Genomic DNA, 11,823 nt, shown 5'->3' with positions numbered 1-11,823 from the left:
ATAATATTTCAAGTATGAATTCGAATAAAATTCTACACATGTTACGAAAAAGTTGTCATTTTAAATTTTAGCTTGGAGTTTCTCTAGGTCCAAATCTAGGCTTTAGTCATAAATGTGTTGATTTGTTAGCTTAATCTTAGATCTATTTAGATTTTATGTTATTGATATTATTTCAAAACATGTAAACATACTAGTAAGAGTATTCACTCATGTTGATTGTGAAATTGCTAGATTATGATCCAAATCATATCCATGAATGTTGTTAGGTTTTGGCTCTGGCTTATATGGATCAAGTCCCTAAATTCTATTTTCAAGGCCAATTTAGTCTGAGTGGTGACCTTGGGCTCTCATACCACTTTATAACATTACCTACCACTCCCTTAAATTATTATGGGTTCTAGGAGGTGTTTTTTTTTTCTCATGGAAAAATTCGTAATTTCTATTGATATAAAGAAATTACATTTTGTAGATGCCAAGTGCATATTCATATGGAGGCAGAGATGCCTTTTGAGTTCATAAACTTTTGACCAAAAAGAAAGACTGTTATGTCTCCACACAGGGAGTCTGTTGACTGCTATACTATGATTATACTAGTTTGCGACTGTAGTAATGTATGATCAAAAATATATCTAGCTCTTCGCAAAGAGCACTAAACTTTAAGTATCCAAAAGTGAGTTTGTAACCAGTACCAAGTAAGTAGAATATGTACAGTAAAAAAAAATATAGTCTGTATAGGTGTGGGCCTTATAGCCCATTATCTGTAAGATCATCAAAAGGTCTGTGATAATGCTGGTAGAAGGTCCCGTCAATCTCTTCCTATATCAGCCAGTCGTTTCCTTGTCTATGCGCTGCCTCTTTGGATAGTTGATCTGCCCCTGTATTTTGTTCCCTGTAAATGTGTTGACAGACAAAGGAGTCAAAAGATGTAATCAATATTTTAGCTTCATCTAATATATGCCTCAATGAAAATGCATTGCAATGTGATGCATCATTCAACCAGTTGCAAACGATTTTAGAATCGCCAAATAGCTGTAGGTGTCTGCAGTGTTTTTGCAGTGCAAAGTGGATAATATGTTTTGCTGTGCATAGTTCAGCAAAGTTATTGGTTCCCCTGCCTAAATTAATTTGGATCTTGAAGCAATGATTTTCATTAAGATGAAGGATGGCCCCACCCCCACATCCCGCCTCCTGTGCAGAGCCATCAAAGTAAGCCCAGGGCTTAGATTTGTCAATGGTTTCAGGTCTGATGGTGCGTGGAGGGGTGTTGGTATCCTCTGCTGGAAGCAAGTCAAAATCAGTGATGGTATGGAGCAAGATGGCAGGCCAATGGGGGGATCTATGGTTGAATATAGACTGGTTGCGAGCAATCCATAGTGCCCAACATACAAGAAGAGGCATGTTTATGGTTTTTCCTTTGTGATTTTGACACCAAATATTCCAGGCATCCATAAGATTGAGCCCATGCCAGTTTTTTAAGGAAGGATAGTGAGCAATGATGGAGTTCCAATATTCCTTTGCTGTGGGGCAGTTTAGAAAAAGGTGCTCTGTGCTTTCTTCATCTTTGTGACACAGGTGGCACCAGAATGGGCCATAAAACGATCTCTTCATCAGATTAGTCCCGGTAGGAATCTTGTCAAAAAGGATGTTCCACATCAGTAAGCGAGAGCGGGGGGCTGCCTTGAGCTTCCAGAGTATTTTCCAAGTTGGAAGAATGTTCTGAGGCCTGTGTGGTTCCATTAGCCTTATATAACCCTGTTTCGGGGAATATACACCATGTTTGGCAAAGGCCCAGATTATCTCATCTGGTCCATCAGTGAGACGGATGTGTGCCTGGGTAAGGGCATCCGTATAGTCCTGCCATTCATGCTGCCACTGAACCGGTATGTCCAATTCACGAGCCGATATCCATGCCTGATGAAGAAAAGAAGAGTTGTTGTTGTCGCCAATGTGCTTGATGTGGGTGATACCCCTGCTGTGTAGATACCTTATTAAGTCTGCAGATAGTCTATGTGCATTGCCACAGCCTACCCACGGATCCAAACCGATTCGAACAGCATTGCCCTCCTTGATACGCCATGTGATGCCTTCTCGCAGGAGAGGTAGTGTACCGATGACCGCTTTCCAGATATTGGATATGTTATTTCTCGTTCAGTGCTGCTGTCTGAACCAGTCCATCAGATTCATAGGCCATATATACTTCACTTGTGCAACTCAGAACCAGAGACTATGGTTCTGGGAGGTGTTACTGACATATTGACTTTAATTACTAGATGTTTAACGACGCATTCAGATTCTAAGTGTGCCATTTCTTCAAAACTTTTGAAACTTTTGTGTTAATGTTTCCAGTATGATCAGTTCGATTAGAGATTTATAGTGAAATATTCCATTGCACACACTTGAGAACCATAGAGTACATACACATGCATTAACAAAGCAAGTTTTGTGACCACATCATAAATTAATTACATATAAACGTGTTCACATTATTTGTTAAGCATGTAAATCAAATCTAAGAGTTTAACCTCCCTAAACATAGTATGCATATTAATTACATGTGTCAAAGCTTGAGGTATATATATATATATATATATACAAACCATGGCTTTTTTCTTTAAGGTTGGTTATCTTGTGCTTCAAAAATTTGACAACAATAACTCAAAACTTATTGTGTTATTTTAAATATATATGACAATGAATTGGTGGTGATATACTATTGCGAAAAAAGGATTTGCTAGAAATATTCCAAAAAAGTATAATTTGCACCAAATAAATATATTGTGACTTAATATATTATAATATATTTATTACTAACATATATATGATTCACTATATAACTATCAACAAATTATTTTAACTCGTATACCTTTAGTTACTTAAACTATATACCATGACACCTTAGTATACTTAAATTTAATTATATAATATACATATGATACTAAAGCCAATATACCCACCAATCCCTCGTAGTAATATGGTTTATCAATATTCCACTTCAAGTGAAAGGACATGTTCATTTACATATGCAAGCAATGCATAAATATTTATTAATGCATACTCGAATAGTGGAAATATATAAATGGATTCATAACCAATATTAATGCAATACGTGGTATATGCACAATACGCCTTTCCTTGTAACTTAGTATATATGTATGCATAATTAACTCATATGAAATATTCCCTATGCGCAAATTTTAACTCATAAGAATTAGAAGGGGGTTCATCAATAATCGCTCATTCTTATTCTTTCTAATTTGTCCTGATGATGGACCCCCTTTGGGGTTTGAAACGTTGGCAGAATGAACTGAAGACTGTGGTTAATCTGGATCATGAATCAAAAAACTCCCATAGAAGCCTAAAATCTAACATAACTTCCCTGTACGGAGGGGAAACATGGAAGGAGATCTGTCTTCTCGAAATCCTGAGGACAAAATTGAGAGGAGAATTGCGGACCTGCAATTTCTAAAGCAATGTAGGATTTATGAATTTAGGGTTCTTGTATTTATTTTCAGGTCGCAATTCTCTTCTCTCTCAATAATCGCTCATTCTTATTCTTTCTAATTTGTCCTGTTGATGGACCCCCTTTGGGGTTTGAAACGTTGGCAGAATGAACTGAAGACTGTGGTCAATCCGGATCATGAATAAAAAAACTCCCACAGAAGCCTAAAATCTAACATAACTTCCCTGTACGGAGGGGAAACATGGAAGGAGATCTGTCTTCTCGAAATCCTGAGGACAAAAATTGAGAGGAGAATTGCTGACCTGCAATTTCTAAAGCATTGTAGGAACAAGGAAATCATTTATGAATTTAGGGTTCTTGTATTTATTTTCAGGTCGCAATTCTCTTCTCTCTCAATAATCGCTCATTCTTATTCTTTCTAATTTCTCCTGATGATGGACCCCCTTTGGGGTTTGAAACATTGGCAGAATGAACTGAAGACTATGGTTAATCCGGATCATGAATCAAAAACTCCCACAGAAGCCTAAAATCTAACATAACTTCCCTGTACGGAGGGGAAACATGGAAGGAGATCCGTCTTCTCGAAATCCTGAGGAAAAAAATTGAGAGGAGAATTGCGCACCTGCAATTTCTAAAGCAATGTAGGATTTATGAATTTAGGGTTCTTGTATTTATTTTCAGGTCGCAATTCTCTTCTCTCTCAATAATCGCTCATTCTTATTCTTTCTAATTTGTCCTGATGATGGACCCCCTTTGGGGTTTGAAACGTTGGCAGAATGAACTGAAGACTATGGTTAATCCGAATCATGAATCAAAAAACTCCCACAAAAGCCTAAAATCTAACATAACTTCCCTGTACGGAGGGGAAACATGGAAGGAGAACTGTCTTCTCGAAATCCTCAAGACAAAAATTGAGAGGAGAATTGCGAACCTGCAATTTCTATATCAATGTAGGATTTATGAATTTAGGGTTCTTGTATTTATTTTCAGGTCGCAATTCTCTTCTCTCTCAATAATCGCTCATTCTTATTCTTTCTAATTTGTCCTGATGATGGACCCCCTTTGGGGTTTGAAACGTTGGCAGAATGAACTGAAGACTGTGGTTAATCCGGATCATGAATATTACATATTAAAAGTTTAAATTAAAAAATTTAATGAAATTTTCTATATACATAATAAATATTCTACTATAACAAAACTATACAAGAGTTTAATTTAAGAATTTGCTGCCAATGAAGAAGTTGGATTTATGTTAATTGATTCACATTCAATTTCAAAACCTTGTTTACTCGAAGAAAGAAATACATTGGCACTGTGTTGACGGTGCTGGACCTGCCAACATGTAAAGGGGATCTCCCTGATAAGAAGTCCCAATTAGACCTCATATTGTTTGGTGTAGGATTCCCAACATTGGGTCGTATAGAACCGCGATTTCGCATAGATGAAAGTAAGATAACTTTGTTGTTAGCAATGGTGTGACTCTTGCATTGAGTCAAGGAAGGTGCATGAGAGGTTCTAACACATGAGGGTTGAGATGAGTGCGCCCCTTGGGAACTTGTAATAGTACTCGGATGGGAAGGGAACACACGAGCAAAGATACATCACAAGTTGGAAACCAAGTGAGCTAGCAATCGAAAGTGATGGTTAAACCAATCAACACATTTCAGAAAGATTCATACATGCTCATATAGAAAAGTCCATACATGTGTGTGTAAGAAAGCAAATACATATGCCATTTAGAGTAAACAAGATAGTTGGAATACCATACAAAATATGCATTAAAGGTGTTGGATATTATTATATAAATAAGTGTAAGTTCTATTCATACAATACATCCATGTAAATATTCCAGCCCCAAGATTGGAACGTTACAACCACATTTGACTGGTTCTCCAAAGAGATGAACTAGCTCCATGCAGTGGAGAAGCCAAGGCGCATTACAATATTGTCCAAGTTCTCTCCAAGATAGTCTTATCGGAAGCTTGGCTGACCAAAAGCCTATACAAAGAGTTATGAGGTTATTTTTATAGCAAAGGGTGGGGTGACCCTTGACATTCCCCTTTCTGACCCTTCATGTACCCTCATGACTCTTTGTCTACTCTCTGACTGTTACATCCAACTATCGACCCCTGACTTACACTTGACATGATGCTACATTACAATGCACATGTTCCCATGTGGGACCAAATGGCTTGAGAAAGCCATGCAAGACATCATTGACACTTGCTTCGTTGTGATGAGACCAACTCTTTGACATGCTTGTGATGGTGAAGGTGGTGAGATGAGTCGAGCTTGGTCATCCATGATGGAGTGCATGCACCCCATGGTGATATCTTGTCAATGAAGCAAAGTCTTGCCTCTGTTGCAACTGGTGCATTGGTTCGGCTCCTTCATCCAACTTATTTGCTAACATGTGCATGCTCTTCTTGGGTGCGTCTGAACTGGCAACACACTGATGCATAGTGTCTGTGCTGATCTTCAAGTGTGTGTTGGTGGTCATGCACATCAACTTTCCGAAGTATATGTTCAGCTCCAGTTGGACTTGCTTCTTATCTTCGCCATGGTGAGTGTGTTGAAGGGGTTGGATCGCATGTTTGCGCACAATGACATGCATGCTGCTAAATCCCTTGCATGCGATCAACAACACTACTCACCATGTCTACTCCATGCCAGCTACTGGGATAGATCTATAACTTGTACAGGTGTAGTTTCATCCGTGAGTGCATGTTGTGCCCACTGCTATTCTTGTTCCTGCTGCAACTCATTCATCTGTCTGTGCAGCTTCATGTTCTTCCTTGAGTTATTGCTTCAACACATGCAACTCCTTCTTTGTTTCATTCTCTATCTTCACGCGATCTTCATGTCGCGTCGTCAGCTCATAGCCTGAGTCTCCAGAGTGGCTTTCATCATCAGTGGATCTTCCTAAGCTTGCAACTTTGTTCGTCCTTAGTGTTGTCAACAACCTTCCTCTTGCATTCATTGCATTCATTACATTCGTTGCATTAGTTTCATTCATTTCATTCGGTATGTTGCCGTTAGCTATTGTTCATGATGTTGCTCATTTTGATGTTGCTACTGTCATATCTTAATGTCCTTGTTTATGAACAACTTGATATCTTTGTGAGCAGGGATGATGATAGACATTTGGTCAACTACATCTCTAGGTGTGCTCTGAACGATGTCTTCGACTCTTCTCTCTTGGAAACCATTGTACCTGCACCACTCAGAGGTAGATGAACACTTGCAATACCTAGAGACATGGAAACACTCATGGCAAGAAATTTGTCAATAAAAAAAATGAACTTGAGAACTGACTTGCAACATACCTGTGTGACTGATCATCAAGGTTGCGCAATTTCGGCCGAGAGGTCGAGAGAATAATTTCCAAGACTATGCAAGGCACAGTCTGGGCTGCTGGGAGACTGACTAACTACTCGAACTGCACAATAAATAGTCCAGTAGGGCTACTGACTACTGGAATTTCACAATGCACAATATCCATTGGCAATGGCTGCAGGATCAGTGAATGAAAGCAAATATGAAAACATTGAATGAAAGATTTAGTAAACAAATCAACATGCATGTGGGTGAAGCAAGTCACCGAATCGGCGACCATTTGTGAAAAATAGTTTCATGCATGCGACAACAGTGAGATAGAAACGAAAACTGAAACAGTGTTAGTACAAGCTAGTATGTATCAAAATGACAGTAAGTGCTCACTAAAATCAAGCAGATACCATTCATACGAAGCGAAACACAAAACGCACCAGAAATACAACATAAGACATGGAAAGCAGGCTTACCCCAAAACAGTTAAGCTGAATGTGCCGACAGCTCCTAGATACTATGTGGGATGTAAGAGTTGCAAGGTTGATGTGAGGAATGATCGACGTGGTGTCTAGTTGATGATTTTTGATAACATCGAGGTTGTGACGGGCATGCCAGAAATCTAGGGGAATTGACCCTTGGTGGGAGGTTTCTGAAATGATCCTTTCATGTAACTTCCAACTGCTAAAAATAGATCCCTAAAAATAAGGGGTGACTTTGCATGCTACCTAGGGAGAAACAACCCATGCATGCAAGTCAGTTTTGCTCAGTCATGGAGGTAACCAGTCAACTAAGCTACACATGCAAGAGGTTTTTCGACTGCTGGGAGAAAATGCGCATTTCTGGCTGGGAGCTGGGCTGGCTGCTCAGGAGATTTGTGCAAATTTATGGGCAGAGCAACCGATTGTTGCCCATATTTGTGCAAATTCTGGGTTGACCAGCTCTACTAGGGAAAATTGTGCAATTTTCATTCTGAGATTTGGCTGCTAGAATTGCGCAATTCGAGAGCCTAGCAGGCTACTAGTCAGGATTATGAAATTTCTTGAGGGTAGGCTAGTTTTCCTCTAGAATTGTGCAATTTCTTGGGTGATTTTCTCAGCCTACAACTGGACCAAGTTTGGGTGATCATCCTATGAGGGTAATGCATCGCGTTGTGATCGACAGGCTGCCTTTGTGCAAGAAAAACACTGAAGCTGGTGGCCTTGACGAAGCACGGCAAGTTGTTGTGAAGGTTGGAAGGGAGGCTCCAAAATGAAGCTAAGGAAAAATTTTGGAGGGTGGTCGTAGCCGCTACAACACTTGGCGACACACTGGTAAAACTCCAGTTCTCTGAATGGACCTTGTTCGTGAAAAGCAAGTCTAACACCTCAGGAATTATTGTTCTTTTATCAGCTCATCTTGGTTTCACACTAGCTTAATCATAATATGTAGCATATTCCAATATCTTGGTCAATTGACACACATTCCAAGCCAAGGCAACACAGTTGTTTCGATTAGGGTTGAGGGGTATATTGGTTCACATGGAGTATAGTTGTTAGAGTCTTAGTTTCATCTCTGGTGTTGATCCGCTGCCAGCAGGCCTGGACAGTACCCCGACAGAGTCACATAGGAACACAAGCATGGCTCCCTAGCGAGCTAGCCTGGTCAGTACCCTAGCAGAGTTACTTGCATCACCTCTCTACGCAAGAAGCCTTTCTCTTCTTTTGCCTTATTCATTTTCATTTTTTTCAAACTTTTTCAATTTTTTATTTTTCATTTTTTCATTTTCGTAACTATGCATAGACCTTATTCAATTCATAGGTAGAAGAGGGATCTCGACTTATTGAGAGAATAAGAGGTTGTTCCAGCAGAGAAGTAGTTTATTATATCTTTGACATGCCTATTTAGGTTTTCCCCCTCGTCTTACTCTACTTGTATGAGCTGACAAGGGTTAAACCAAAAACAACCGACTAGAGAAGCTGACACTAGCTAGCGTGCAAATGTTGTGTTTTCACCAAGGTTCATTTCAAACAGTACGTATTTTCCTTTGATGTATCATGGACAAAGAGTAATAATTTCTTAATACAGAGGCGGGATGACAGATAACCAAGTAGTGATAGCAACACAAGCCCTCTTGTACTTTACCCAGCTTGCTTCAAGTGTCATACATGGTTTTATGCAAAACTGTCCTACGAAACGAAACAAGGAAACTAAAAAACAACAAAGCAAAGCAAGAGAAGAAGAAAAAGTGAAAGCAAAGCAAGTAAAAAAGAAGAAAGTAGAAAAACAAACAAACAAACAAATCAAGTAAGCAAACAAGCACACAATAAAACAACTCAAAAGAAAACACTACTCCTACTCCTAAGCTAACAATGCATGGGTCATCTTACGTGAAGTGATACTTCTAATGCAGCCACTGGCGCATTGGTTGACCCATGTTGGTGAAGGCATGGTTCGCGAACAAGATAACTATGAGAACCAGAAAACAAGAAAGATGTAACATTGGAGACAAACATATGCTGAGCTTACAAGCAACCACAGAACAAAGATGAGTGAGAGCACATGACATGCATTATGTGGTGCTTCCATGGTACTGTGCTACACTGTGTGCATATGTTGAGTGTAAGCATTCCCTTGACTATGACATGCAAGAAAATTTGAGAAGGGTAGACCACTTTTGTTGTGCATGCATGCTTTCTGTGTAAGATTCTTCCAATGCATGAGCGATGGGATCGTGTAGTTCGAGTGGTGGAATCGAAATCTGGGTGTTTGGTTGATCTTCAGTGCAAAGCAGAGAGTGATGAGAATCCCTGAGTGTTTCAACAATTTCCTGATCAGAAGTGAGACCAACCTTAGGACAACGAGGGCCTGACATAACCATCAGCTCGGGCTGAAGTGCCTCGACAGTCTAGGGGGTTTTGACTTGGTTGATAGATAGATCATTATAGACTAGTGCCTTGGACATATTAATCATGATTGAATCAACATCGTGATTGGATGAGGAAGTGAATAGATCATGACAGCCAAGATCAGAAAATTTGATATGTTCATCGACATCCTCATGACTTGATGAATCAAGAAGAGAGGTAGATGAGTGTTGCGGGGAAAAATGCCTATGTAGGACGATCCTATCCACCTAAGGTGTGACAGCGCCTTAGCAACAAATGAATACAGCTATTATGATTTCTTCCTTTATGAAATGTGAAAGAGGGGAGCTCGGCAGACTTACCGTTGTCTTCCGGTTGTCCCTCGAACTAGATCCTCTTCTCTTTGTGTGTCCACAGCTACTTGCCTCCTCGCTTGATCAAGAGAACAGCTACTTGAATCCCACGAGATCACAAGAGAACAGCTACCTGTGACAAGAGAACAGCTACTTGCGACAAGAGAAGAACACCATACAAAGGCAAATATACATATTCATAAATGATTCAGGATTAGAAGTAAATCAAATATACTAATGCAATCATACAAAATACACCAGTATATAGGAAAGAATCAAGATAGCTTTATTGAAAGTAACAGGGTTCAGGAAGAGATACAACCCATGGGGCTCCAATCCAGCATCTCCTTCCCAGCAGAATGGAATTCCTTCTTCAGCTCCCTTCAAAGCATTACACACCCAAAGTTTCTAGCCACAAACCAACAACAATTCTTTGCAATTACCAAATTCCAGCCCTTAGATCTCATGGAGGAGAGATCCATATATAGATTTTTGGAGAGAGGATGAGTCAGCTTGAGATCTGACTAGTGTCCTCTCCCTCTATCAGTTCTTGAGTCCACTTGGAGGTTCTTGCTTCCACTTGGAGATTTGGAACCTCTTACTCATCACCAGTCGAATTCCTTGATGCAAGTGTCATTTTGGAAGCTTCCTGGGCATTGACACCTTGAGGAATGACTCTGCCACATGTCCAAACTCGCTCAGCGCAGGTAGCCTTTGTTGGAGTTGACATTCAACGCAGGTAGCCAGTGTAGCAGTTGACATTCAGCACAGATGCTCAGTGGAGCAGTTGACATGATCCAGAATTGGCTTGTTTTTGAGTGTTTTCAAGTGGAGAACTTCTGTGAATTGTTGTGGTTAGTTGGCCTTGTTCCTCTAGGGGTAGGAACAACTTGTTTAGAGACTTTGGATCCCTTAGATTATGGACATTTCATGCTCGAGGCTGTAAGGCACAAAAATGTCTATAACAGTTGCCCCCTAAAGTATGAGGCCGTTTATCGGGTGAAATGCTTTATCCAGGAGGGTCCGAAGTTCATCCATCTGCTGGGAGGAGACCTGTAATAAAATACAATACAATACATTATGATTCATACTACTTTCATGATCTAGCTGAGGCAGGCATTCCCATGCTCAGCTTTATAAATTCATTTTTCGTACATAGAACAGACGATCGTCTGATGGTAGACTGATAATTTTGGTGAAATTATCATCCTTTGAGTAGGATGATCATCTGCTGCAATGATGTACATGTCAAATGTCTTTATTTTTCCTGAATATATATCATAGCCCGGATGGATGAAACTAGATCCGGGGTCTTCAAACTCGTTCGATCTTCACTCTAAGTACAAGTCGATCCATGTGAGAATTGCGCTGAAGTCGAACATGGAAGGACATCGCTTGATTACCGGTCAATGATGTAAACCGTTAACAAGCGCGAGAGGAATCACCGATAATGATAATGACCCTCAAGGTACTGCAGTATAATTCACGTGGTGTGAATAAAGGACTTGGCGTCGAACACCACGCAAAATCTTCTGGTCGAAGGTCATTGATGTATACCTGTCGCCGGAAGTGAGAAACTTGCCATTGAGGCATGCAAGCTTCAAAGTACTGAAGGGTGTGTTCCTAGATCAACTTCTTGGATAATGAGCTGATGTCGACAAGAAGCCATCCGTCACAGAAGGGCCTTAATGAATCCCACATCAGTGACACGGAACGGAGCTAATGATTTTAATGGAGGTGAAAACGATCTGTGACATATGATTCAGGGTGGCGGTCATGAATGGATGAAGGATAATGTATGGCAGTGGATGGGACCCGGTTAACTCTTTCTGAACGA

Source organism: Pinus tabuliformis, chromosome 4_2, assembly GCF_031772625.1.
Source record: "Pinus tabuliformis cultivar Carrire ecotype Pingquan chromosome 4_2, CPIR1, whole genome shotgun sequence".
NCBI lineage: Eukaryota > Viridiplantae > Streptophyta > Pinopsida > Pinales > Pinaceae > Pinus > Pinus tabuliformis.
Note: the sequence above shows the minus strand (reverse complement) of the source record.